The 27,053-nt window shown below is 36.8% G+C and overlaps 1 protein-coding gene across 8 annotated transcripts in view; it reads right to left on the bottom strand.

The window, feature by feature from the left end:
* Positions 1–27,053, bottom strand: part of Antp (homeotic protein antennapedia) — a 155,653-nt gene that overhangs the window by 22,368 nt on the left and 106,232 nt on the right. Inside the window, exon 1 of one of the 8 annotated variants that reach the window (XM_016916898.2) lies at positions 25,162–25,759. The exons of the other annotated variants lie outside the window; for them this stretch is intronic. The gene's annotated coding sequence lies outside the window, so the exon portion shown is untranslated. Of the gene's footprint in view, positions 1–25,161; positions 25,760–27,053 lie in introns of those variants that run through there. 8 annotated transcript variants of the gene reach the window in all.

Genomic DNA, 27,053 nt, shown 5'->3' with positions numbered 1-27,053 from the left:
CATATATACGCTTTCTTTCGATCGCACACATCGAGCAGAAATCAGTTCCAACTTAAAACAATTTATTTACGCGACATTATCGTACGACAGAAATCGTATCTCAGATTTAGATCTTGTCCAAGAGCCACCACCTGTTCAATCGGGTATCGAGCACCACCACCATAATGTCTTTCGACGGTTTTGGTTGAAGTAAAATAATGTATAAGAGTTTTGGGGGCGAACGGGAGCGAAGGCACCGTTTGCCGATCCTTGCCCGACAGACTGAACGGATGGAACGCGACGGTCGAGTTTGACTCGCCGTCGAGTGAGTGACAGAAGGCGAGGTGGTACACACGTGGCTCGTCACGGTGACGGCCATCGCCCAGACGACCGAACACTAGAGCTAGCTTGGCCCTTGTGCGTGGGCGGGCTAAACGATCGTTAAATTTGGAAAAATTCCCGTGTCATTAACCGTCACGGCTAACTGAACTGCCTCGCCGAGGTATCCTCCTCCCCTCTCTCCCCTCCACCCTCTCCCCTCCTCGTCCAAGTCTACTAATTTTTTGCCGCGCGACCCGACCGCCAACTCGTTAAGTAGAATCGTTTGTTTCTCTTTTTTTGCAGAGGAGGGGGGGAAGAGAGTTTATGACGGTAAATAGAGGACGGCGTTCAAGGAGAAGAGCACAGTGGAGCACACTCTCCTTTCGTTAAAAATGTCCGTTTATCTAGAATTTTATTCTATTCTAGTTATTATTCGTGTATAAACGCGTTGCAAACGTTTGAGAAACTCTGGATGGAGACGTTTCTTCTTTTATAAGATTAAAGTTGGAAATAGTATTGTTTGTTTCGATGGAGGAAAGTGAAAATAAATAATTCATTGATAGATTAGATTAGATAAGACATTTTTAACCAAGGAGAGCAGAGTATTGTTTAGGATTATTGTGAAGGGGATAAGAAAAGAACAAGATATGGTTTATTGGTAATTTATTATTATTATTAGATTCTCTAAATTTTGCAGAGATATAACAAGTTTAAGAAATTTCCTCGGGATGGTGCGTGTGATATTCTTTATGCGATTCTCGGCTCCACGTGCTGCATTGTGCGAGAAACGACGCCATTTCTAAAATCAAAAATAGTTAAAATTCATTATTTATATATTTTTAGATATTTCGTTTATATATGTATAAGTATTTCTTTTCGTTTTTTGATACTATTTTCTCGATTTACATAATTATTATCACTTATAGAAAAAAATGTTTCAGATAAAAGTTGAACAGTTTGAAAAAGAGTATATCCAGGCATCATTGGCGTTTTTGTAGGAGAACACATAGAGATTTTAGAGAGATTAAGCTTGATTTTTTAAATGGAATCACATATATTTTAATGCAGTGATCGATGCAGCTTGACACTATCTCCTAAACTAATAATTTTTATTTATTTTATTACATTTATGGTCTAATGCTTTTTTATAGAGAATACGGAGTTACATCAATTAATATATTAAAAAATATAAGGTTCCATGTGAAAAAATTAAATTGATTCTCATAGCTTCTTTATACTTCCTCCTACGAAAAAATTAATGGCACGATGATGTAGCCCATTTGAAACCATTCAATTTTGTATAGAGTTAGAGTTAAAAGGTAAGTATGTAAAAGATAATTATCTCTAGAGTTAAGGAGACTGTTGAAAAAACGATTAAAAAAATAAAAAAATGGGAATTAAGAAGGTAAGTAGAAGGCAAGTAAAATATGTAAAATATTTCACATGAAAGTGTCTTTGAAATTACATTTCTTCAAATGGAATATCACAGATAAGCTAAGATTCCAAGAATTTGACGTCATTTCCAAGAACTGTTGAAATTCTGAGAAAAATTTTTCGAACGACCTCCTGTCAACTTATGTTCTCCTAATACAAAATCGCAAAATTGGCCAAAAATTTTTTCCATTCGACAATTTCGATAATTCTTGGAATTTGACGTCATTTCTAAGAACTGCCGAAATTCTCAGAAAAATTTCTCGATCGACCTCCTATCATATTATGTTCTCCTAATACAAAGTCGCAAAATTGGCCAAAAATTTCTTTCGTTCAAAAATTTCGATAATTCCAAGAATTTGACGTCATTTCCAAGAACTTCTAAGAAAATTTTCTCAAATGACCTCCTATCAAATTATGTTCTCCTAATACAAGGTAACAAAATTTTAAATGTTATATATAAAATGTGAAATATGTAGCAGATATTAAATATTTATTAAATGTCTTTTATGTTAACAGATTTCCGTCTCTCATGATCTACCATTTTTATATAAAGAATACTGAAATGCATTTAGGTAAGTATAAAAAATGGTAAGTAGAAAACAGGTAAGTATAAAAAATCCCATATTTAAATTAGAATTAAGTAAAATGTTGAGAAAATGAATATAACAATTTAAACAGGTAAGTATAAAACAGGTAAGTAAAATTTCTCGTGCCAATTTCTTTTAAATTATATTCCTCTAATAAAAAATCGAAAAATACAGTCGAAAATTTTCATAGAATGTCCAAAATTTAATGTTAAGAAAATTCGAGGAAAATATCGTGTGTTACCTCCTTCTCGATTATATTCTTCTGTTACAAAATCGTAAATTGGAACAAAAATTTTTGCTGCGTCCAAAATTACGATTTTGTATTAGGAAAACATAATTCAAAAAGAGGTGGCATACGAAATTATTCCTGGAATTAAAAAACTTAAAATTTTCGGGCACCTGGTTAAGATTTTTGATAAATTTTTCGATTTTGTATTAGGAGAACATAATATGATAGAAAGTGGCATGTGAAATTATTGTTAAAATATTCGATATCCAAACAATATTACTAAAATTCGAAATTTTATTAGGAGAATATAACTGAAAAAGAGGTGGCACGAAAATTTATCGAAAAATGCTAAATCTAAAAAATTTAGTCTAAATTTCGACTTTTTATTAGGAGAATATAATTCAAAAGGAGGTGGCACAAGAATTTATTGAAAAATGCTAGGTTTAAGAAATTTTGTCGAAATTTCGACTTTTTATTAGGAGAATATAACTCAAAAGGAGGTGGCACGAGAATTTATAGAAAAATTCCAAATTTAAGAAATTTTGTCGAATTTTCGACTTTTTATTAGGAGAATATAATTCAAAAGGAGGTGGCACGAGAATTTATCGAAAATTTCAAATTTAAGAAATTTTGTCGAAATTTCGACTTTTTATTAGGAGAATATAACTCAAAAGGAGGTGGCACGAGAATTTATAGAAAAATGCTAAATTTAAGAAATTTTGTCGAATTTTCGACTTTTTATTAGGAGAATATAATTCAAAAGGAGGTGGCACGAGAATTTATCGAAAAATTTCAAATTTAAGAAATTTTGTCGAAATTTCGACTTTTTATTAGGAGAATATAACTCAAAAGGAGGTGGCACGAGAATTTATAGAAAAATGCTAAATTTAAGAAATTTTGTCGAATTTTCGACTTTTTATTAGGAGAATATAATTCAAAAGGAGGTGGCACGAGAATTTATCGAAAAATTTCAAATTTAAGAAATTTTGTCGAAATTTCGACTTTTTATTAGGAGAATATAACTCAAAAGGAGGTGGCATGAGAATTTATCGAAAAATGCTAAATTTAAGAAATTTTGTCGAATTTTCGACTTTTTATTAGGAGAATATAATTCAAAAGGAGCTGGCACGAGAATTTATCGAAAAATTCCAAATTTAAGAAATTTTGTCGAAATTTCGACTTTTTATTAGGAGAATATAACTCAAAAGGAGGTGGCAGAGCATTTATAGAAAAATGCTAAGTTTAAGGAATTTTGTCGAAATTTCCACTTTGTATTAGGAGAATATAACTCAAAAAGAGGTGGCACGAGAATTTATTGAAAAAAACTAGGTTTAAGAAATTTCGTCAAAATTTCGACTTTTTATTAGGAGAATATAATTGAAAAAGAGGTGGCACGAAAATTTATCGAAAAATGCTAAATTTAAGAAATTTTCACAAAATTTCGACTTTTTATTAGGAGAATATAACTCAAAAGGAGGTGGCAGGAGAATTTATCGAAAAATGCTAGGTTTAAAAAATTTCGTCAGAATTTCGACTTTTTATTAGGAGAATATAACTGAAAAAGAGGTGGCACGAAAATTTATCGAAAAATGCTAAATCTAAAAAATTTAGTCTAAATTTCGACTTTTTATTAGGAGAATATAATTGAAAAAGAAATGGCACGAGAATTTATAGAAAAATGCTAAATTTAAGAAATTTTCACAAAATTTCGACTTTTTATTAGGAAAATATAACTCAAAAGGAGGTGGCAGGAGAATTTATCGAAAAATGCTAGGTTTAAAAAATTTCGTCAGAATTTCGACTTTTTATTAGGAGAATATAACTGAAAAAGAGGTGGCACGAAAATTTATCGAAAAATGCTAAATCTAAAAAATTTAGTCTAAATTTCGACTTTTTATTAGGAGAATATAATTGAAAAAGAAATGGCACGAGAATTTATAGAAAAATGCTAAATTTAAGAAATTTTCACAAAATTTCGACTTTTTATTAGGAAAATATAACTCAAAAGGAGGTGGCAGGAGAATTTATCGAAAAATGCTAGGTTTAAAAAATTTCGTCAGAATTTCGACTTTTTATTAGGAGAATATAACTGAAAAAGAGGTGGCACGAAAATTTATCGAAAAATGCTAAATCTAAAAAATTTAGTCTAAATTTCGACTTTTTATTAGGAGAATATAATTGAAAAAGAAATGGCACGAGAATTTATAGAAAAATGCTAAATTTAAGAAATTTTCACAAAATTTCGACTTTTTATTAGGAAAATATAACTCAAAAGGAGGTGGCAGAAGAATTTATCGAAAAATGCTAGGTTTAAAAAATTTCGTCAGAATTTCGACTTTTTATTAGGAGAATATAACTGAAAAAGAGGTGGCACGAAAATTTATCGAAAAATGCTAAATCTAAAAAATTTAGTCTAAATTTCGACTTTTTATTAGGAGAATATAATTGAAAAAGAAATGGCACGAGAATTTATAGAAAATGCTAAATTTAAGAAATTTTCACAAAATTTCGACTTTTTATTAGGAAAATATAACTCAAAAGGAGGTGGCAGGAGAATTTATCGAAAAATGCTAGGTTTAAAAAATTTCGTCAGAATTTCGACTTTTTATTAGGAGAATATAACTGAAAAGAGGTGGCACGAAAATTTATCGAAAAATGCTAAATCTAAAAAATTTAGTCTAAATTTCGACTTTTTATTAGGAGAATATAATTGAAAAAGAAATGGCACGAGAATTTATAGAAAAATGCTAAATTTAAGAAATTTTCACAAAATTTCGACTTTTTATTAGGAAAATATAACTCAAAAGGAGGTGGCAGAAGAATTTATCGAAAAATGCTAGGTTTAAAAAATTTCGTCAGAATTTCGACTTTTTATTAGGAGAATATAACTGAAAAAGAGGTGGCACGAAAATTTATCGAAAAATGCTAAATCTAAAAAATTTAGTCTAAATTTCGACTTTTTATTAGGAGAATATAATTAAAAAAAAAATGGCACGTGAATTTATAGAAAAATGCTAAATTTAAGAAATTTTCACAAAATTTCGACTTTTTATTAGGAGAATATAACTTAAAAGGAGGTGGCACGAGAATTTATCGAAAAATGTTAGATTTAAGAAATTTTGTTAAAATTTCGACTTTTTATTAGGAGAATATAATTCAAAAGAAGCTGGCACGAGAATTTATCCAAAAATGCTAAATTTAAGAAATTTTGTCGAATTTTCGACTTTTTATTAGGAGAATATAACTCAAGAGGAGGTGGCACGAGAATTTATCGAAAAATCCTAAATTTAAGAAATTTTGTCGAATTTTCGACTTTTTATTAGGAGAATATAACTCAAAAAGAGGTGGCACGAGATTTTTTAGTATATTTTCAAAAATAAAAATTTTTATTAAATTCTATATACTTACCTATACTTACCTATACTTACCTGACATACTTACCTTTTGCAACTGCGATTTTACAGTGATATTTTTTTTTTTTTTTTTTTTCCAGTTTACTTATATCTAATAATACTTACCTTCGTGTATACTTACCAATAAAAATAGAACATGTCTAATATGACATAGGAATCTAGAATTTAAAAATGCACAAAAATATAAATAAGTAATATATAAAATATCTAGATTCTAGAAAATTTAAATTATATATAAAATATATAAAATATTACACAATCATTTTATTAATCTTCTGCATCGATCTGTCGATCAGAGATCTTCCATACCGACTGTTCGTCAATCTACTAGTACCTGAAATTAACAGTTTCACTTTTTGCATCCAATTCGAATACACAAATATGTATATATATACCAATTCCATTTATCTTTTAAATCATTTAAAATCAAATCGAATCGCCTGGAATATGCAAACGAAGTCTACTCTCAACTCTATTCCTAAAAAATCCTTTCAAGAAATTCGATATTATCCAAATAATTGCTAATCCCAATCGAAAAAGCACGTTTACACGAATTACAAATTGGTGAGAAGCGTGCAAGGGAATCGAATGTGTTCGATTCGATCGTGATAAAAGTTGAGAAAAAAAAAAAAAAAAAAAAAAAGGAATCGCGATTCGAAACGAGAGAATAGAATGTACGGCATTGCGGGCAGCACGGTGGTCGTGTTGGTAATGGTAGCGAGCACGACGGGCGGGCGGAGGTGGGGGAGCGGGTGTACGACGGGTCGAGCCGGGGCGGGGGGCGGCAGGTTGAAGGGCTCGGGTGGAGGTGGGGCCCTTGGGAGTTCGCTGTACATGGGAATGGGTCGGACGCGGGACGATCGCGATTAACATTCCGGCCGCTAGCTCGCTGTTCGCGCGGCGCTTTCATTAATTCCAGCGTATTGATTCCCCGGATTGATGAATGGCCGCCGATAGCGATTCCATGCGCTCCGTACTCGGCTGCCCTCTCCTCGCCTCTTGGATCGCGTATAAATTCTACCTCTCGCAGGATTTTAACTCAATTCCCGCTTTAGATACTCGGCCCTTGCGTATTCCCTCCCTCCCTCCTCCTCCGCAAAACGGTAACATTGCTTCCCTTCCCCCCCCCACCCTCCTTTCCGCCGCTTTGGACACGTCTTTTTATTTTTTATTTTTCTTTTTTTTTTTCCTCGTCCGTTCCTTCTGCTTCGCTTCCCCCTTTTTCCCGCTATCGGAGGTTTACGCCTCGTTTCCATTGGAACCACGCGACGCGTAACCCTACACCACTTCCGTCTCCCGTCTTTCTTCCTTTCCTTCTTTCTTTTTCCTTTTCCCTTTTCCTTCGTTCGATACGTTTGGATGGCGGAGCTCTCCTCTACTACTTTGTGCCGCGATTAAAGGCGATCCGGTGGTGTTACGCCATCCGTGTAATAAACCTGTTTGAAATGGAAAACGTCACGCCTCGGTATTATAGGAAACGTTGCATTGTCTTCCACGTGTAAAAAAACTATTCTATTCTTTCGGTGGAAAGCGTTCACCGTTTAATTACGGAATAGCGGAAATTCACGGAAAGTCGTTTCCTGGATCGATGGAAATGAATCGATCGAAAGGATAGATAGAAAGGAAACTTTAAAGGGGATATTATATATATATATCGCACGAAATCTCGAGAGGATTTCGCTCGCCTTTTCGAGAAGGCGAATCGAGGCCGGATTTTGGGCTTTGCTCGGTAGTGACACCGATCGGGAAGGGCATAAACTAGCTGGCCGTTCGAAAGGTCTAAGAAGTTCATATTATTGCCGGTAGATGGCGATAGCGATAGCCAGAAAGAGTGGAAAAAACGGGGTGGAGCGTGTCTGACAGCTGGGTGGGTTCGGGTCCAAGGTGATTGAAAACAGGGTGGAGCGTCACGTGACGCCATAGTTGGATATGGAAGTGACGTCAGACAGCTATGATGGCCTCTAGTTAACAAAATGGCTTCTGCCAGAGTATTCCTTTGTCCCTCGGTTTTCCCCGTTTCATCCTATCCATTGCGAAAAGATAATTTCTTCATCGAGCAATGACAATTTCCACCGTTTGTCGAATGAATTGTAATTAATTCATTCTCGATCATCTTCCATCAATACGTTCCATCCGAATATGTATTCGTCGAAATTGAATGCAAATATTTTTTTTTCATCTTTCGTGGCGGACAACCGATCAATTGTTATCTATCGTTCCTCTCCACATTTACACAACCGAGTGTATATGCACGTAGTGCTATTGATCCGTTTGAATAAAACAAGCACTTGTCACGTCATCGACAAACGTGTTCCATCTGCAAAACATTTAAATAAAATCGAATAACGTGTCTATCTATCGGGACATTTTATTGAAATCTCACATAATCTTCCATTTATTAAATCTATTATATCGAACAACCAGAACTATAATTATTAAAAAATCTCTTAAACTATCGTTTAAAAAATAAATCTATAATAACCTATTATTAATAACAAAATTAATAAAAATATTACTCGTAAAACATTGATAATTTATCGTTATATTAATCGTGCTGCGCGATAAAAAATTCCATTCCTTCAACAAAAATAATATTAATCAAATCGTGAGATGAATGATTCAAGTGATTCGTTTTAAATTTTAGATAAAATTGGCCCAAATATCATCGGTCTCACTGGAGATCCAATCAAATGGCATTATTTGACTGTTATGGGACCCCGCATCTCACCACGGTAGTTCGCACGCGTGAAACTGAAGTCGTAAAGAGGCTCGTAAAACCCCTCCTCTTGGAACCAGAGCAACCCATCTCCCTCTCTCTTTCTCTTTCGTGCGTTGACTTTCCACGCGTTGGAGAGACAGAGAAGGAGAGAAAACAAGATCAAAAATTACGACCTTGGCTTCTTTCTGTTTTACCCGATGGTTTGTCGTTCGCGATGATTCCATCGATAAAAAAGATCGTCGATGTAAACAAACGAGGACACGAAGTTTTGTTTACGTTCGATTGGAATGATCGTCAATGTCAGTGGAAGATAATGAAAATTATAATTATAATCATAATATTATATACACGTGAGAATGTTAATTATTGTATTTTTCTCTCTCTTTATTTCGAAAAATTCACGAAAAATTGATTTTGATATTTTGTGACACGATTAGAAGCAGAAAATATTCAGAAAGAAAAGATAAATATTCAATGATTAAAGTTTTAATAATATCCAGTATTGTGCAGCAAATTCAAAATCTCCATTCTATCCTCTTTAATGAGTTTTCGTTATCGAAGAGGAAGAAAAACATGTTTATAAAATAAAGAAAAGCTTTTCAAATTAACGCAATTGTGACGACACTAGCGCCACTATTAATTGTCCAACGTAAGTGTTTATATATTTATTCGTTTATCTATTCCTTTCCAGATATAAAAAAATTATTATTTTTTACGAATAATAAAAGAAAAATATATTAAATTTGAACTTGGTAAAAAAGAAGAACTGAGATTAAGCTCGATCAAGATCAAATTCCAGGAAAGATTCCGTCGGTGTTTAACACGCTGTGAAACACTCGAACCGATAATATCATCTCTCTGCGCATTCCATTCTATTTACGATTCGCGTGCATCGTGGTTTCGGAGATTTATGGGTTGAATCGAGGTGGCGAAGCGTCGCGAGAAACCATGGGGATATATACCGATTAGAGCGCCACCGAGTCATAGCTATCTTGTTCCACCTAATCTGAGTTCTTAACCATTCTACCATTCACCGTCTCCAACCGTCCAGAATGAACTGCACTCTAATTGTCTCTGCAACTCCCCTCATCTATCTTCCCACAACTAACCACTGCTCGAACAATGGTAGCTTGAAAGCAAAAACAATGGCAAAACATCGTTTTCAAACGAAGACACCACAGATATATCCATTTTTATATAAATTTGTTCTAGATTTTTTTTTAAATTATTATTAAGTATTCAGAATCTAGAAAAAGTTAATATTTTTGCTCGAATGAATAATATTTTAATTTATATTATTAACACTAATCCTATGTATTTATTAAAAATCGTATGTCATAGAAATTATCGTATCTTTAAAACATTCATAATCCTCCGTCCTGCCATCTACCGTAACCTGCTCGAAAAAATCGTGGGGAAGAAAAATCTTTGGACGAGAATAACGGGGGAATAGGAAGAAGGAGAAGGAGCCAAGGGAAATCAGCGGAGGATATACCGTTACGCACGGTGGAAGGTGTCCAGCTGGCGGAAGGTCGGGCCGGCATTAAAGGGTGGCCGCGATCAAGGTTTCTCGAGCGCACCGCTGCTCCGTCGGAAAGGGTACGGGTTTGTCCCGCGCACACGTGCGCGCACACATCGGGAGAACGAACGGGCTGGTGAACGGAGAACCGACACGCCAGCAGATCAGCCAAATGCTAACATGCATATATGCGATTAGCATAATCGAGTCGGGCTGCAGGAAACCAGTTTGCAAGGCCGCTCAAAAGCCGGCCGCCCAATAGCTTATGCCGCTCTCCACGCACGTCGCATCCGTAATTCCATGTCCCCCTCCTCCTCTCCCCACCAACAGGGGCCGAGAGTTGCCTCGCGTCAGCTGACCGCGAGGAAACGGGGATCCCGTCTTTTGCCGACCGATTGCGAAATCCGACGGCCGATCGTGCCTCGAGAGGAATCCACTTGGAATTCGAGACGATACGAGCCGTTTTTCTTTGCTCGGCGATTGTGAAACGTTTTTAGCGTGTACTGTGTTTCTTATATTCGTATTCATTAGAAATACGCGTTGGAAAAATATTGATTTATAAGGATTTTAGAAATGGATAGATATATTTTGTTTTGAAGTTTCGATGAACGTTGATCAAAACGAACATATTATGTAGCGATGTTTTATTTCGGTTAAAGCGCGTGACTTAGTTCGTAAGTACGAGACCCTTTTTTACCGATCGAAACCGAATATCGATCGACGAGGTTTGAAAGAATACGATGATATTTCTATTCGGAATTATTTACAGGACGATAAAGAAGTTTTTTTTTCTTTTGGATAAAAAATGACAACTATACACGTTTCAATATTTTTAGAATGCTAAAATTTAAAATCTAATGTATATTACATATCGAATTACGTACGATAAATAATTCCTGCGAGATAACTTTCAACTAAAAAATATATCCCTCGCGATTTTTATTATCCCTTTAAAGTCGGGAAACATCGCCCGGTTGGAAAAAAAAGCCGAGAAGAAAAATATTTAATAAACAGAGATACGGAGGCGAGCGTTTTAGGTTGTGGAGAATGCATCAAGAGGAAGAAGAGGGTCAAAACAAGTCGGCCATATAACGCAGATAAATCCCGTGCCACTGTTTCGACGATATGTATTACACCATTTCCACGTTTTCACCCTCAACACGCTTTCTTCTTTTTTTTTTATTTTTCATCCTGTTCGTTTACAACTTACTTGGGTCGGTACGGCAGTTACTACACTCTATCGTTCTCTCTCTCTCTCTCTCTCTTTCCATTTTTACCTCGCCTCTCAATTCCGCGCATTCGAGATTATCAAAGCTCGTATTTTTCAACGAGCTGTCCCGGCCAAACTTGTTTTTTGTTTCGACGTTGCCATAGATCGAACCTGGCCACGTGCTCTCGATAACGCTTTTTGTCCTCGCAGATATACCCAACGTTTCAATGAAACCTTTTATCGACTGACCAACGTGCTCGATTTTTTTTTCTCCTTCTCTCACTTTTTGAAACCTGTTAAGGGCTCTCTCTCTCTCGCTCGCTCGCTCGCTCACGCGCTATTCAAATATCATTTTTCTGCTTTTCAACGGGCGGAATATATATCGCGTTCACGGATGTGATGCGATCGACAGTCGGATTTCGCGGGTGCGTGCGATACGAAAATAAAAACACAGAGGAATTTCTTCCGTTTCGCGCGTCCCATAAGCAGATGCGACTCGATTAAATCTTTTAATATACATCGGCTCGCGTTGAAATATATTCTCAGCGATATCCCTCGTTTGCCCGCTGGTATAAATGAATTATGCGTCTCCTACGAGCAATTTAATTTATTCGAGATGGGCGAGAGACGGAACGATATTGGACGATAAATAGGCCGGATTTTCGTTAAATGTAATTTAACGAAATCATCTTGATATTGATTAAATCGAAAGAAGCCTCTGTCGTCGGCGTCTTTTACATCGACACGATAAATAATCGTATTTTTAATGTCGCGTGAATTTTTAAAAAGGATTTATACGACGAGATTTATCCTTGAATTAAGCGAGAACACGAAAAAGGTAATAATTGCTTAATGAATAAAGTTTCGAAATTTTGATAATCAATTGCGAAAAATAATTTAGTTAAATCTTTTTAATTCGACCGTCCGAGATATTTCACATTCGAATTTTTCGAAACACTTTTGTATCAAATTTCAATTATTATTTTAATTTTTTATATATATCTAATAATAAGAATGGAAAAAAAAATTTTTAAATCTTTAAAGAATTAATTGATATATATATAACAGTTATTTTCAAAAATAAGGATGAAAAAGAGAAATTTTCAAAAAAATTTATCTCTCTAAATAATTGACGTATACCAGGTCCCAATCATGAGTTGATTTATTAACTCTGGATATTACTCTATACGCGCGTAAATATCGCGTATTTTTAATTTCCCAGTCCGAAAATTTGCGCGACATCTATCTTCCCCGAATAATTGACACGTTCTCGATCAATGCGATCGAAGCGCCAACCACCGATGCATATACATTTCAACGGAGAGCACAGGTTAAGGCGAAACAAGCGTGGAAAAGGTGAAACGGGTGGGGAAGAGAAGAGAAATCGTGGAAAGAGAAAAGGAATTTTCGAAGTAAAGAATTTGCCCGAATTTTGCGCCCTCTCAGCGGGACGTCGAACACCTAACCGCTTATTCGCTTATTGGTTGGAAGAGAGCAACACAATCGCCCTAACTTTCACATTTTTTCCTGAAAAACTTCCTCTTTTTTCCCCACTTGTGACACCTAGGAAACAAAATTTGAAGACGGTGGTTGGTCAGCCAGCTTTCTCTTTCCTATCCCGATATGCTTCGTTTCCACTTCCAAGGTCAATGGAATCGTTAAACTGCTTCGCTCAGAGATAACGAAATTGCGCTCCTTTTCTCCGTGCTTCTAACCGTGAGAAAGATCGTTCCGATAAACTTTGAATTTGTCACGTTCGCGCAAGTAGAGAAGTAATCGAGACTAACGAGATTGTTGGATCAAAACGCCGATATCCTTTATTCCTTTCTCTCTTTTTTCTACGAAATTAAATTCGAAACAGAGTTAATAAACCGGAATAATAATTTCGCCAAGGAACGCTCCTCCGTCCAGATCCGAATCAAGCGTGTGAATTCGAAAGTAGGTGTCTATCTTACCGACGGATCGCCGAAAGCGAATATTAGGAGGCGCTCGTCACATTCCTTCATCGCGATAACCTTCTTACACGAGGGATCAAGGAGAGGTAAAAAAAAAAAAAAGAGGAAAAATTTCGAACGGCACGCGTGAAATCCAACTACGATAGGATCTCGAGTGATGACATTGCGTGTGTGTCACCTGAGAATTTTTAAGTTTCACTTTGCGGCCGAGAGGTTAGTTAAAAAGTCACCGACGACGACGACGCGAGCCGTATCTAGATTCCACTTTGTTAATAACCGTTGTTCCGAGGAGGGCACTCGTATCGCTCGGTCCATCGAGTGGCGGCGCGACTTGTCTCGGAGAGGAAGTTTAAAAACTCGCTGCCTTGACGAGGAAAGAAATTAACGTAAGAAATAAATCGTCGCCTTGGGCGAACAAAGGTAATGAGAGGAATGGACCCGTTTCAAAATTTCCTGGAACAAACGCGATAATATCGACACCCGTAATAAAATGAATAAATTTGTATGTATTTAATTTTTACACGTATAATCAATATTTTATTTTACATTGGGAATTTTAAAAAAAAGAAGTCGTATAATATTAATTAAATTGATTAGTGAAGGGAAATAATAAAACGTAAGAATTAATTTTTAGAAAATCTTCGCGTTTCTCTGCAAAGGGGAGAGGGATAAAGCAACCTGTTATTTAAAACGTCTAATTAGAATTCATGAAGCAAGGTACATAGTTGTTCACCGTATCAGGGGACGAAAGGGTGGAACGATAATTCATAATTTATGGACGTGCGGTTTGACCGATGGGACAGGACCAAAATATCATACATATATATACATATACACGTTTTCGTCACGCTCGACCTTAAGGTTTATTCATCCTAACTGCCGACGCTCGAGCCCTTCATTAGAGGAAACACCTTTCTTTCCAGAAAGAGTAATTATCCCCAACACCTGGACCATCATCGACACACACCGATTCCACTTTTCCACGAACCGTCTCCACCGCGTTTGCCATGCAAATTTCAACGCGTAACTTTTTAAATATGAAAAAAATAAACAAAATGCGATTTATCTAAAATATTCGAGAAACATTTTCGAAACAATAGTAAAAATTACATCATGAGAACGATTGTTTAAATTTTCAAGCAATATCATCGAATAATGGACTTTTTTTTCGCATCGAGATTTCTCAGTCACGCAGACAGGAACAAAGCGAGAACGCAAGAACAATTTTCCATAATTTTAATCCACGATCCGTATAGGTGCAATTTCCAACCCCTTTCGAAAGATCGATGAAACTATCCCTCTCGTGCTTCCAATCCCATTTCAATTCGCACGTAACAGCGATGACAATTATTCAAAGAGAGAGAAAGAGAGAGATAGATAGATAGAGAGAGAAGACGAATTCGAAGATCGGTTTCGAAAGGCAATGGCGGAGATATCGCGGGAAGATAATCGTGGAAATGAGCGGAGGCAACGTTTAACTCTTACGTGCGTCAATGTGTGTGCGCGCGCGTGTGGGGGGAGGGTGGAGGGGGGAAGGGCAACGGTATGCGTGTAAATACGCGCGAATACAGATATTATACAATTAACGGGGATAATTAGCGAATGGTTATCTTGGATCTTGCGGTATACAACATTGAAACGGACGAAAGGAAGTCCGGATTCGCTGACTTTTATAACGTTTCTTTTTTTATAATTATGGAGTAGTTTTTACTCGAATAAGGGGAAAAAAAAAGAAAAATAATTATTTTCAATAAGCGAAACGAGATAAATTTAAAATCTTGGTGCGAGAAATATCATTTTCGATTCGATAAAATAAATTTGTTTGTACAGATTACTTCTATCTGTACGATTTGTTACTAATAATTTTCTCTTCGCAATTTTCTTTTCGTTTAATCAATTTTCATACTTCCTCAGTTATTTGCAAATAAACTAAACCTTCGAAAAATACGAAATCCACCGAACGTGGATAAATTATTCGTTGAATAATTAATTGAATAATTTTTCGAGAAGAAAAAAATTCAAAATCGTCACGTTTTATCCATTAACAATATTCTCGTTTTTCTGTATATTCAATACAAAAATATTAATCTCTATTTAATCCCATTGGAAAAAAAATAATTTATCAAATCTTTCGAAAAATATCCTATATTCGATCCAAAAATACCGATCTCCATTCGCCAAATTTTTTAAGAAAAAAAAAAATTCAAAATTCAGGCTTTATCTTAAATTCTTCTACTCATCCTATTATCAACAATATTTATTTATAATATTAATTTTGTTGGAAAAAAAATAAAACTATTCGCTAAATATTTAAAAAAAAATCTTATATTCGATTCAAAAATATAGATCTCTATTTGTTAAATCTTGAGAAAAAAATCTTTGAGAAAAAAAAATACAAAAAATTTATCTATTCGTCTATAAATTTAATAATTTCGTTGGAAAAAAATAAAATTATTCGCCAAATCTTTCGAAAAAAAATCTATATTCGATTTAATCTCCATTTACCGCCATTAGAAAAAAATAATTCATCAAATCTTTCGAAAAAAATCGCATTCTATTCGATTTTCAATTTTTCAAGAAAAAAAAAAAAATTCAAAATTCAAGCTTTATCTTAAATTTTTCTACTTATCCCTATTATCAACAATAATATTCTCGTTATTCTATATATTCAATACAAAAATATCAATCTCCACTTATCCCCATTGAAAAAAATAATTTATCAAATCTTTCGAAAAAAATCGCGTTCTATATTCGATCCAAAAATACCGATCTCCGTTCGCCAAATCTTGGGAAAAAATCTTCGAGAAAAAAAAAAATATAAAAAAATATATCTATTCGTCTATAAATTTATTAATTTCGTTGGAAAAAAAAAACTATTCGCCAAATCTTTCGAAAAAAAATCTATATTCGATCCAATCTCCATTTACCGTCATTAGAAAAAAATAATTCGCCAAATCTTTCAAAAAAAAATCGCGTCCTATTCAATCTCCATTCGCCAAATTTTTCAAGAAAAAAAAAAATTCAAAATCCAGATTTTATCTTAAATTCTTCTACCCAATCTATTATTAACAATATTTATTTAATATTAATTTCGGGAAAAAATAAAACTATTCGCCAAATCTTTCGAAAAAAAAAAACCTATATTTAATTCAAAAATACCAATCTCCATTTACTTCCATTAGAAAAAAATAATTCGCCAAATCTTTCGAAAAAAACCTATATTCGATTCAAAAATATCGATCTCCATTCGCCAAATCTTGAGAAAAAAATCTTCGATAAAAAAAAAAATATAAAAAAATGTATCTATTCGTCCATAAATTTATTAATTTCGTTGGAAAAAAATAAAACTATTCGCTAAATTTTTCGAAAAAAAGAAACCTATATTAAATTCAAAAATACCAATTTCCATTTACTTCCATTAGAAAAAAATAATTTACCAAATCTTTCGAAAAAAACCTATATTCGATTCAAAAATACCGATCTCCGTTCGCCAAATCTTGAGAAAAAAATCTTCGATAAAAAAAAAAATATAAAAAAATGTATCTATTCGTCCATAAATTTATTAATTTCGTTGGAAAAAAAAAACTATTCACGAAATCTTTCAAAAAAAAAAAAAAACCTACATTCGAAACCAAAAATACCGATCTCCACTTATCCCCATTGGAAAAAAATAATTCGCCAAATTTTTCGAAAAAAAACCCATATTCGAAACCAAAAATACCGATCTCCATTCTCCAAAATTTTCGAAAAAAATCCACCCCTCCCCAACCCCTCCCTCCCTCGATTCCTCCGCAAGAGCGGAGGACGCCGCGATTTTTTTCGGGAAAAAACGCGTCGCCATTCCCGGAGCGCGGCATAAATTAACGTCAGGGAGGGTAATTATATCGAGGTGAAGGCAGATGGACGGGAACTGGAGAATAACGGGGGAGGAGGAAAGAGGGAGGAGGAGGAAACTGTTGGAATTTTTGACTCGCCTTGCGACGAGCTGCTGTCCGTGTACAACGAGAGGCGAAGGAGACATACGGTGAGCGAAACTCTGGAGAGGCGGCCGGCGGCGGGGAGGGGGGGGGCGGTTGAAGAGAAGCCCCGAGGAGCAACGACGAGGTTCCGGCCGAGCGAGGAGGCCGCCCCCCCCCGCTTGATTTATAGGGTGGCGTCAAAACTTTCCACTCTCCGCGTGTCTCGCCTCTTCCGTCTCTTATAGGCAACCACCCCCCCCCCCTCCTCCTCCTCCTCCCAAACACGTAAAGGCTCATCGTACCCTCTCGCGATTCACCCCCTCCCCATCTTCTTTCAATCTGAATTATCAACCTGCCGATTCTCTCCTCGATCTCTTTTCGAGATGTGATAAAAATATATATAAAAACAGACAGTGGAGATAGATCGAAGGGAAGAAAGGTGATAATCGAGAGAAAAAAAGAAAAAAGTATTAGGATTAATTAATTTGAGATTACTATTCTACCTTCTGTACTACTAAAATCGTATAGATAAATAAATAAATAAAGGGAATAAATATATTAATATTATTATAATAATTATATTCAGAATACAATATCGAATAGATGAATAAAAATTATGGAACAGATATTAAAAAAGCACTCTTCCTCACCTCCCCTCAGAAAATGAAACCTTTCCATCCATCTAAACCATCAAAAAAAAAAAAAAGAAAGGCTGGAAGAGAGCACCCTTGGAACATGGAACCGAAGGAAAAGGAAGAGGACATCGGGGTGGAGAGAGAAAGGGGGAAGCTCGATCCTGTTGGCCGAGGGGTTGGTATTGGATGCTGGGAGGCACGGCGGTAGGAGGGGGTAGTTTGACAAGTTGACAAGAGCACAAAGAGACGCGGAGCGGGGGTTCCGGAAGGGAGGAGGGGTGGTTTGGTGAAGAGGAGGCGTCGCGATGCTCAGCGTCGGACGGAGGATCGCCGGATAGGGTAGGTAGAGGGATGAAAGAGACCCCTCTGGCGGATCCGACGCTGCGAACAAAGGCCAGCCTCTGCCTTCTCCCCCCCCTTTGGAAACGAGATCACCTATACTATCCAGCCAGACTATCGTGAACGTTTTTGCGTTTGTATCTGTGTGTATGTGTGTGCGAGCGAGCGTATTCGTGTGCAAGGCTAGGTATATACAGGATTTTGGGTGCGGTTATTACACAGGGGCGTCGGGAGTTCGAGTCGAGTTTGTTAGAGGCGATAGAGGTACGAGCAAAAGGGGGAGGGAGGGCCCTAATATCGAAAGTTGCTGGCTGGGGTCAGAAACCGTGTTTAATTAAATCGGAAGGCCGTGAGAGATAACCTGGGGGCGTCCCTTCGTAGACGGCCGTCTGGAAAATAAGGGGGAGGGAAGGAGGAGATGTGACCGTGACGCGGGCAAAATGTGGAAATTTCGAGTCGATAATCGAGTAAACGTTCGATAAAGCGAATACGCGTATACCTTTGCCCTTTCAAAACTCTTAAAAACATCATCACATATATTTCATCAAAACGAAACTTTGATATTAATTAACGTTACTTAAATTATTCGTAAATGTGAAATTGTGTATATTGGAAAGAGAAAAATATTCAAACGCGTGTAATAAATTAATACTTATATAATATCTTTCGATAGAATTTTACCACTCTAACCGAGCCCTCTATCGAATTACGTTTCCACACGTATTTAAAGAGAGCCGTGAACGAATGAATCCATCGAAATCGCGAAAGGCAGCAGCAGAACGGCGAATAGACGGATAGGAGGGGAGGGGGGCTAGTACAGCCAGCCAATAGCGCACGGTCGATCATTCGAGAGATTCGATCCGACGGTTCCTCGACGGTCTCGAGCGACGTCTCTAATGATGCTTGCGGCGCTCGTCTCCCGCGATAAATCATGCTAGCAGCTCGTAAAACCGTGAGGAGGCCCCGGATGCGCGTACATCGATGCGCGTACACGCGCGAGCGCATAGGGGGACGGAGAATGGAAAGAGAGTGTGCATCGTGCTTAAAGTTACCGACGGCGGCAGCGGCGGCGGTATGAATGGAACGCTTTTGCGGAGCACGCCTTATGTGTATATATACGCTGGTTAGCTGAAATATTTATTGCCTTTTCGAACGTTCGGCGTTGCCATTGTGGAAAATCGACTTGTTCACGGTCACGGTTTTTTTTTTCCCTCTCCCTTTCCTTTCTTCTTCCTTTTTTTCCCATTTTGGTTTCGGGGATACACAATGCTCGGTTTTTTTACGATATAGCGATGCACTTTTTGAAAGGATTGTTTTCCTTTCTTTTTTTCGATTTTGTTAACGGCTCGTGGCCGAGATGATCGACGGATTTGGATCACGGTCAAGGTTTCTATTATATTCTCGCAATCGTATCGTACGATTCTTATAGGAGAAAAATAAATCTGATTTCTTCTTTATTCCTGAAAAGGAAAAAATAAAATTAGCCAAGCAAAGAACTCGAATCATCGATCTCTGAACGATTCCAAGAACTATTTTATCGAGCAAACAACTTGATTCGAAACATTAAGAGTTCCAAATACATCCTTCAAAATTCTTCCAATCCTTTTTCGATCCATCTTGCGCCAATTATTTTCACTCGTTTCGTGAAAATGACGGCTCTCGGAAAAGGAAACCGCAACGTTGTTGATTCTTTTCGCAATGAACGGACAATTAAAGTAATTGGAAAAATCGGTTGCGAAAATTTAGAAAATTCGTGGAAAATGAATTTCTTTCGCAGATAATGATTCTTCATCTATTTTATTTATTTAAGAAAATGCGATACGTGAAAATTCTTTTCTTTATTTTTTTTTTTTTATCTTGGATCAAATGCATAATTAAGAGATTTTGAGATCAGAAGAACGATTTCAGAATGAATGAACCGTAAGAATGATTTATATTGTAATCGCATGAATATTTGATTGTTATTTTTTTTGTTACGATTAGTTGAATAATTTAAACAAAAAAAAATATACACGACCGATATATTTAATGATTAACGATTTATTTAAATCAACGGCACGAGAAAAAACGAGCGTGTATTTTTAAATGGGTATAACGAGTTAACGCTTATTAAAAGGGGCAATTTACATTTACATGAAAACCTGGCACCAATTTCCTTGTGAAATCTTCCTATCTTCGTTGCGAAAACAATATCCCACCGTACGCGATTCCATAATTACCATGTTGCTTTGTTTATTAAATCACACACCGATTATTCAATTACGAACGCCAAGAAAACGTTGTTAAACTTGAGCAATTAAGCGATTAATGCAATACTTTAACGTTATTTCCTTCGAAAAATAATTAAAAAAAAAAAAGAAATTTTCGACTTGTCTCGTTGCACTAGAAATATTTTTAATTCTTTACAAATATTATTATAAATAAATAAATCGAATGAATGGGAGGAAGAAAAGAAAATTAATAACCTTAAAATTTATTATTGCGTTCAAGAGTTACGCCGCTTCCTTCCCCGTCGTAAGCTTCTCTAAGCCACTAGACGCCCTAACCCCGGGACCTCGTGGCCATTAAATCAGAAGCGCGGCGAAGCGTCTTCGCCTCCCCCCCCCCCCTTGGATCACCCTTGAATTTCGGGTTTTGCCCAAGTTGCAGGCCGAGCGCAAAGTTCAAAGTCTGGTCGAGTTGGTGTTCTACGAAAGTGGGAACTCGCGAAAGGTCAACGCGTCTTTGGTATCCTCCCCACCACTCTCCGTCGCTGCACTCGCGTTACCTCGATTATTTATCGTAGCTCGAGATATTTTCGATAGAGAATGGAGAAGAAATTTCGCAAATCGGGACGATAAATAAACGAGAATGATAATGGAATTATGATTGATCGAAATAAAGATATTATGGGAAAAAGGGGGTAATTTTAAATGGTTGGAAATGAGAAAGGTATTCGAATACGTACGGTGGAAAGAAATCGCGCTGGGAGCAACGAATAATAAAAGCGGGAATAGGAGAGGTTCGTCACGAGGATAATGAATACGAGAACGTTACCGCGCATGCGCTTGTGTACAAACTCGTGCGCGAAGTCGACTACATTCGCGAACAAGACTGTGGCGCTCGATGGAAGAAACGGAATATATTTACGACTCGAGAGAAAACGCGTTTCTTCTCTCCATCGATATTAAAATTCTTATCCATTTGCATTCCTCTCGATCGATCTTAAAGCTTATTTACAACGTATTTAAATCGTATTAAATTGAATAATAATAATTTCTAATTGGAAAATTCATCCACATACTATTTTTATATAAAAAGAAAAATCAAGAGAGCCATTCCTTGTTTCTTTTGATTAATTCGATTAATTTAGAAGAAGAAATTTTTCTCTCTTTATCGCAATTATTAATTTTTCGCGTTTCCATAACCTGTTGCCTTGTTGTCATCCAATACTTTTCCCTCCGCCGAGTCTATCGTTACGCACCGTGAAAAAAAGAGAGAGAGAGAGAGAGAGAAAAAAATATCTTGCGTGACGGTATTTTATCGATCGCTGCTAGCCACATATTTCCTTACGAACTTGAAATTTTATTTCTCCCCACCCCATTCATCACGATGCAAGATAAAACCGTAAAACGCGGAAGCGAAATCGCGTACCAGAAACCCGTTAATCGCGGTGTAAACTCGTTTCTTAACACGCCGACGCCCCGATTATCCTTCCAGAGAGCTCTAATCCCTCCCTCCTCGGTGACCCTCGTCAATTCGAAGGGTTCGGGGTTCATTAAATATTTATAGGACGGAGGACTTGATACCATATCGAAACGGGGCCCCAACCACCCCACGCACAATGTGCAACAATGATCGGCAGAGCATTACCCATTACGGGGGAGCAAAAGCAATTTTTGAATTTCCCGCGCTGTATCCGACCGATTCAATCTTCTTTTTCTAATATATATATATATAAAATATATCGATTTACGATTAATTAGAACGAATTATATCCCGTTCCCTTATGCAAAAATTCTTCCAACAGCAGCCATCTTTTTTTCTAACGTTGGTACGCATGTAACGTACGTACCAATTTTCAGCCATATTGGACGCATCGTTCGCTTTCGACAAACGAATAAGCGAGATAAGTAAAATCTTGTGCAAATCGAATTAATTGTTTAAAATCACTGAACGTTTTTAATAAAAAAATTATTTTAGAGAAAAATTCTTCGAAGCATCTTTTTTTCTAACGTTGGTACGCATGTAACGTACGTACCAATTTTCAGCCATATTGGACGCATCGTTCGCTTTCGACGAACGAATAAGCGAGATAAGTAAAATCTTATGCAAATCGAATTAATTGTTTAAAATCACTGAACGTTTTTAATAAAAAAATTGTTTTAGAGAAAAATTCTTCGAAGCAGCCATCTTTTTTTCTAACGTTGGTACGCATGTAACGTATGTGCTAATTTTCAGCCATATTGAACGCATCGTTCGCTTTCGACGAACGAATAAGCGAGATAAGTAAAATCTTGTGCAAATCGAATTAATTGTTTAAAATCACTGAACGTTTTTAATAAAAAAATTGTTTTAGAGAAAAATTCTTCCAACAGCAGCCATCTTTTTTTCTAACGTTGGTATGCATGTAATGTACGTGCCAATTTTCAGCCATATTGGACGCATCGTTCGCTTTCGATGAACGAATAAGCAAGATAAGCAAAATCTTGTGCAAATCGAGTTAATTTTGTTTAAAATCACTGAACGTTTTTAATAAAAAAATTGTTTTAGAGAAAAATTCTTCGAAGCAGCCATCTTTTTTTCTAACGTTGGTACGCATGGTCCTAACGTGTCAATTTTCAGCCATATTGGACGCATATTGTTTGCTTTCGAATAAGCGAGATAAGTAAAATCTTGTGCAAATCGAGTTAATTTTGTTTAAAATCTGAATGTTTTTAATAAAAAAATTGTTTTAAAAAAAGAGAAAAAAATTGCAAATACTTAAATTATCGATCACATTTTTATTATATTATATATTATATTTATTATATTTTATATATATATATTGTATTATATTATATATATTTTTATTATATATATATTATATATATTCTTTTCCATTCCTGTTTCCCCTCCCGCCGCTGATACGATTACCGATATGAATGTATCAATACTTCGAAAAGATGAGATTCGTGGTTTTTTCCATCATTTTCTTTGTTCCGGGATGGACGCGGTCGCGTGCTACCGGTCAGGATTAAAAATAACCTCGGTCTCGGCCCGAGACAATTATGCAACACGACTTCTTCCCGTTATCTGTTGCTCAGGTAATAAAGTCGGCGTGTGTCCTGCTCGAAACGAGTCCTCCAACGCGACCACGTGGCCGCCGGCGGACCGTTTGACCTGCATTTCCGATTTTAATCCGAGATAATGCGGGGGTGTCGTGCTCACCGACACATTTGTCTTCGCGTTTTACGCTAGAAGTGGCCGGGGAGAGACATTCCGCGCGAAACCCGCGTGCGTTTCAACTCGACAAAGAGAGCCGAGGAATAATTGTTTTTCGGATAAACGAGAATCGCGTGGAATTTTCGAGATTTCTCGCGTCCGGATTAATTTGGATCTCGGGCAATCCATCGTTTGACGGGGAAGAATTTTTCATTTCCAATTTGTTCATTAACGAAACGGAGAATACAATGCGTTTTTCACAAATCACATGTTAAGTTTAGAGTTAGTAATGTAAAAAGAAAAACATAAGTAAATAATTAAATATCGTGCGTGAGAAAAAAGATTAAGAAAAGATTAAGAATAGATTTTCTTGTAACGAGAATGTATATAAAATATATACATAATTTAACGCATATTGATCTTATCTGATTTTATTTTGCTTTCTTAATTATATAACATGTCGTATCAGAAATGTAAATAAGTTTCTAAAAATAGCATTGTCAGATCAAAGATGATCTCATAATGTAAAAGATTAATACATGGACATTCTAATTTAATTTTTCCAAAGCAGAACACGCGTTTGTATATCTTTACGCTTCGCAGAACTTTCTTCCTTTTTTCCTTATTCGAAAATAAAATCAAATCAATTAATTAAATCTTCTCTACATATACAATCATTTAGCATCATCAAATCGTAACCTTGGTGAAACGCTTCAAGCAATCGTCCGAGAACGATGAAACGATGATTTTCTTAACCGATGGTTATCGATCGATTAACGCGAAACGCTCATCTAGATAGCCGTTCGAATCGTCAATGAAAATTATAAAACCAGACGTGTGAACTTGCAGGTAAACGGAGAAAAAGAGAGGAGAAACAGAGAAAGAGATATAACGCGGCGCGACGTCAACTGCGAAAACCGACGACGATGCAGACTGTGCAAATACATTGCTAATTACGTATACACACAACTGTCTATCGATATGTGAAGATATAGACGAAATACACCGCGCTTTCTCCAACTAGAACGCGTGCCACCGTTTCTTGTGAGAGCGGAACAATTGCGGGTCCAATCGCGATTAGCCTTCGAAATTATTAAATATATCTGAAGAATAGCTCCGATACGTTTCAATGGTTCAGACTTATACATTTGGAGAGAGAAAGAAAGAGAGAGACGCGAACATTTGTGATAGAAATTGAGTAAAAAGAATAATTAATCATATATACATTCTCGAGACTTATCTCCACTGCTAAGGAAATCTATTAAAACACGGGGAGGCGAATTTAATTTCACAACGAAAAAATATAACAAATTTCTTTAAATGTTTGAGGTTTCAATTCCTCTTCGTCTTTTGCTAGCTTTCGTCGTCTAAATTCGTTAAGGATAAAAATTATAACTAACAGTTCTATATCTATCTTTTATAAAAAAAAATAAATAAAATCGTTTTCGATAGTTCTTACTTGAAAGAACGCGGAAAATGCTTCGTTTCTTTTCTTCTCGCGATGAATTTTCGGAGATGGTGAAAAATGTCTGATAATTCACTATCAACATCGTATATACTTATTTAAACTTATTTAAACACTGTAAGCACCACTCGACGTACGATTCACTAGTTCGAGAATAACGGTTGGCATTCATTTTCGTCGAGAACATTCAAACCGTCGATAAGTATACAATTCGCGAAAAGCACACGAGTGAAACACATCAAAACTACCAGATATTCGATGTATTCTTCGAACGAAGAAAATGTCTCTCTGTATTGAAGTTTTCCACGATTCGTGTCAACCGTATTTACACCATTGTTCGACGCGAACGTAGAATAATTTCCACGCGTCCGTCCACCATCACTGACGCCGCGCGACTCTTCACTGACAGACACGTGGGAGCTCGGTAACGTCACGTTCGGGGATCACGTGTCCTGCGTTCACCGGCGCACGAACGTTTCGCGAGTATATCCACGACGATCATGACCACGGCTCTCTGATCCTCCACCGAACTGTCATCGAACGAAAAGCGTCCTCGTATATACGAACGACGCAATACGACTCCGCGCGTCCGTGTCAGAGACTTCTGACTCGGCAGAAGTAGAGACAGAAACGAAACTACACAATGTGACGGCTAACGCGCGCACACGAGCGAGCGACCAACGCGCGGCCAGAGGAACGAAGACAGAAGAAAAAAGAGAGAGAGAGAGGGTCGCTCGTGGCGGACGCGAGAAAGATGTGTGCGTGCGTACACGAGCTCGTATAGGAGACGAAGACGAGCCGAGCGCGAAACTGAAGGAAAAAAAGGGACATGTTGTGTTACACAAACACATATACACGTTCAAGCGTGCGAGTGTATAGCGTGGAGAGACGCGAGCGTGTGTGCGACTGTGACGGTGAATGTGTGCAGAGAAGCGTATCCTCCTGTCGAGCGTGGAGCGGACGAGAGCGTCGAGCTGTCAGCGCACCCCACCCCGAATCCCCCCGAAACCAACCCCTCCTACCGTGACGAACCCCCACCCCATTACTCCAGCCTCGCTTTTCCCTCGTCTACAGCCGATCCCCTCCTCCATGCGCCGCTCTGTCCTTCTCTCGCCCATTTTTCGCTCCACGCTGTGCCGTAACCCCTGTGCGCCGGAACAACGCGTCGAAGGAAAAATGGGAAAAACGCGCGTAGGAGAGATACAATGCAAATTTCTACACCGGTTGATGTGTACGAAAGTTTGATTATTTTACATTTAAGAGTATTCATTTGCGCATTTAATTACGTATATTCCCGCTTGAATGTCGCAAAAAGGAAGTACGAATACGAATCTTACGATCCTACGTGAATGCTGCGACGGACGTTAAAAAAAATTTAAAAACAGTTTTTAAAAACGTACACGTGATATACTTATCATCATTTGATTCAAAAGCATCGCGTTTAATCACAATTATTCGCGTGAACGGCTTATTTATTTATTAAAGAGAGTAGAGACTCTAGTTCGAATGAATTTATTGCTTTCCGACTATTAAGTACCGCCGGGTCACGTTAGATACAATTTCATTTATCATTATCACCAACCATCAAACCATTCGGTTAACTTAATTTCCATAAATTTAATCCACCACTCTATAACATCTCTTCTCGTATTATACGAATCCATCCGCATATTTCCATTCTGAAAAAAATTCTCATAATGCAGACGAACTTTTAAACGTTATTTAGAATCATTCTCCCTTTCGACCCTAACACCTTTTCCTCTTCCCAACAAATTTCGAATGTCACCACTGCTCGTTCTATCGAGCGGAGGGGAACGAAATGAGAGGGGAAAAAAAATAGGGGGGAAAGGGAGGAGGAAGCGTAACACAGCGACGAGTAGATGGAT

Source organism: Apis mellifera, linkage group LG16, assembly GCF_003254395.2.
Source record: "Apis mellifera strain DH4 linkage group LG16, Amel_HAv3.1, whole genome shotgun sequence".
NCBI classification, from domain to species: Eukaryota; Metazoa; Arthropoda; class Insecta; order Hymenoptera; family Apidae; genus Apis; species Apis mellifera.
Note: the sequence above shows the minus strand (reverse complement) of the source record. Positions and strands in the feature narration are given on the sequence as shown.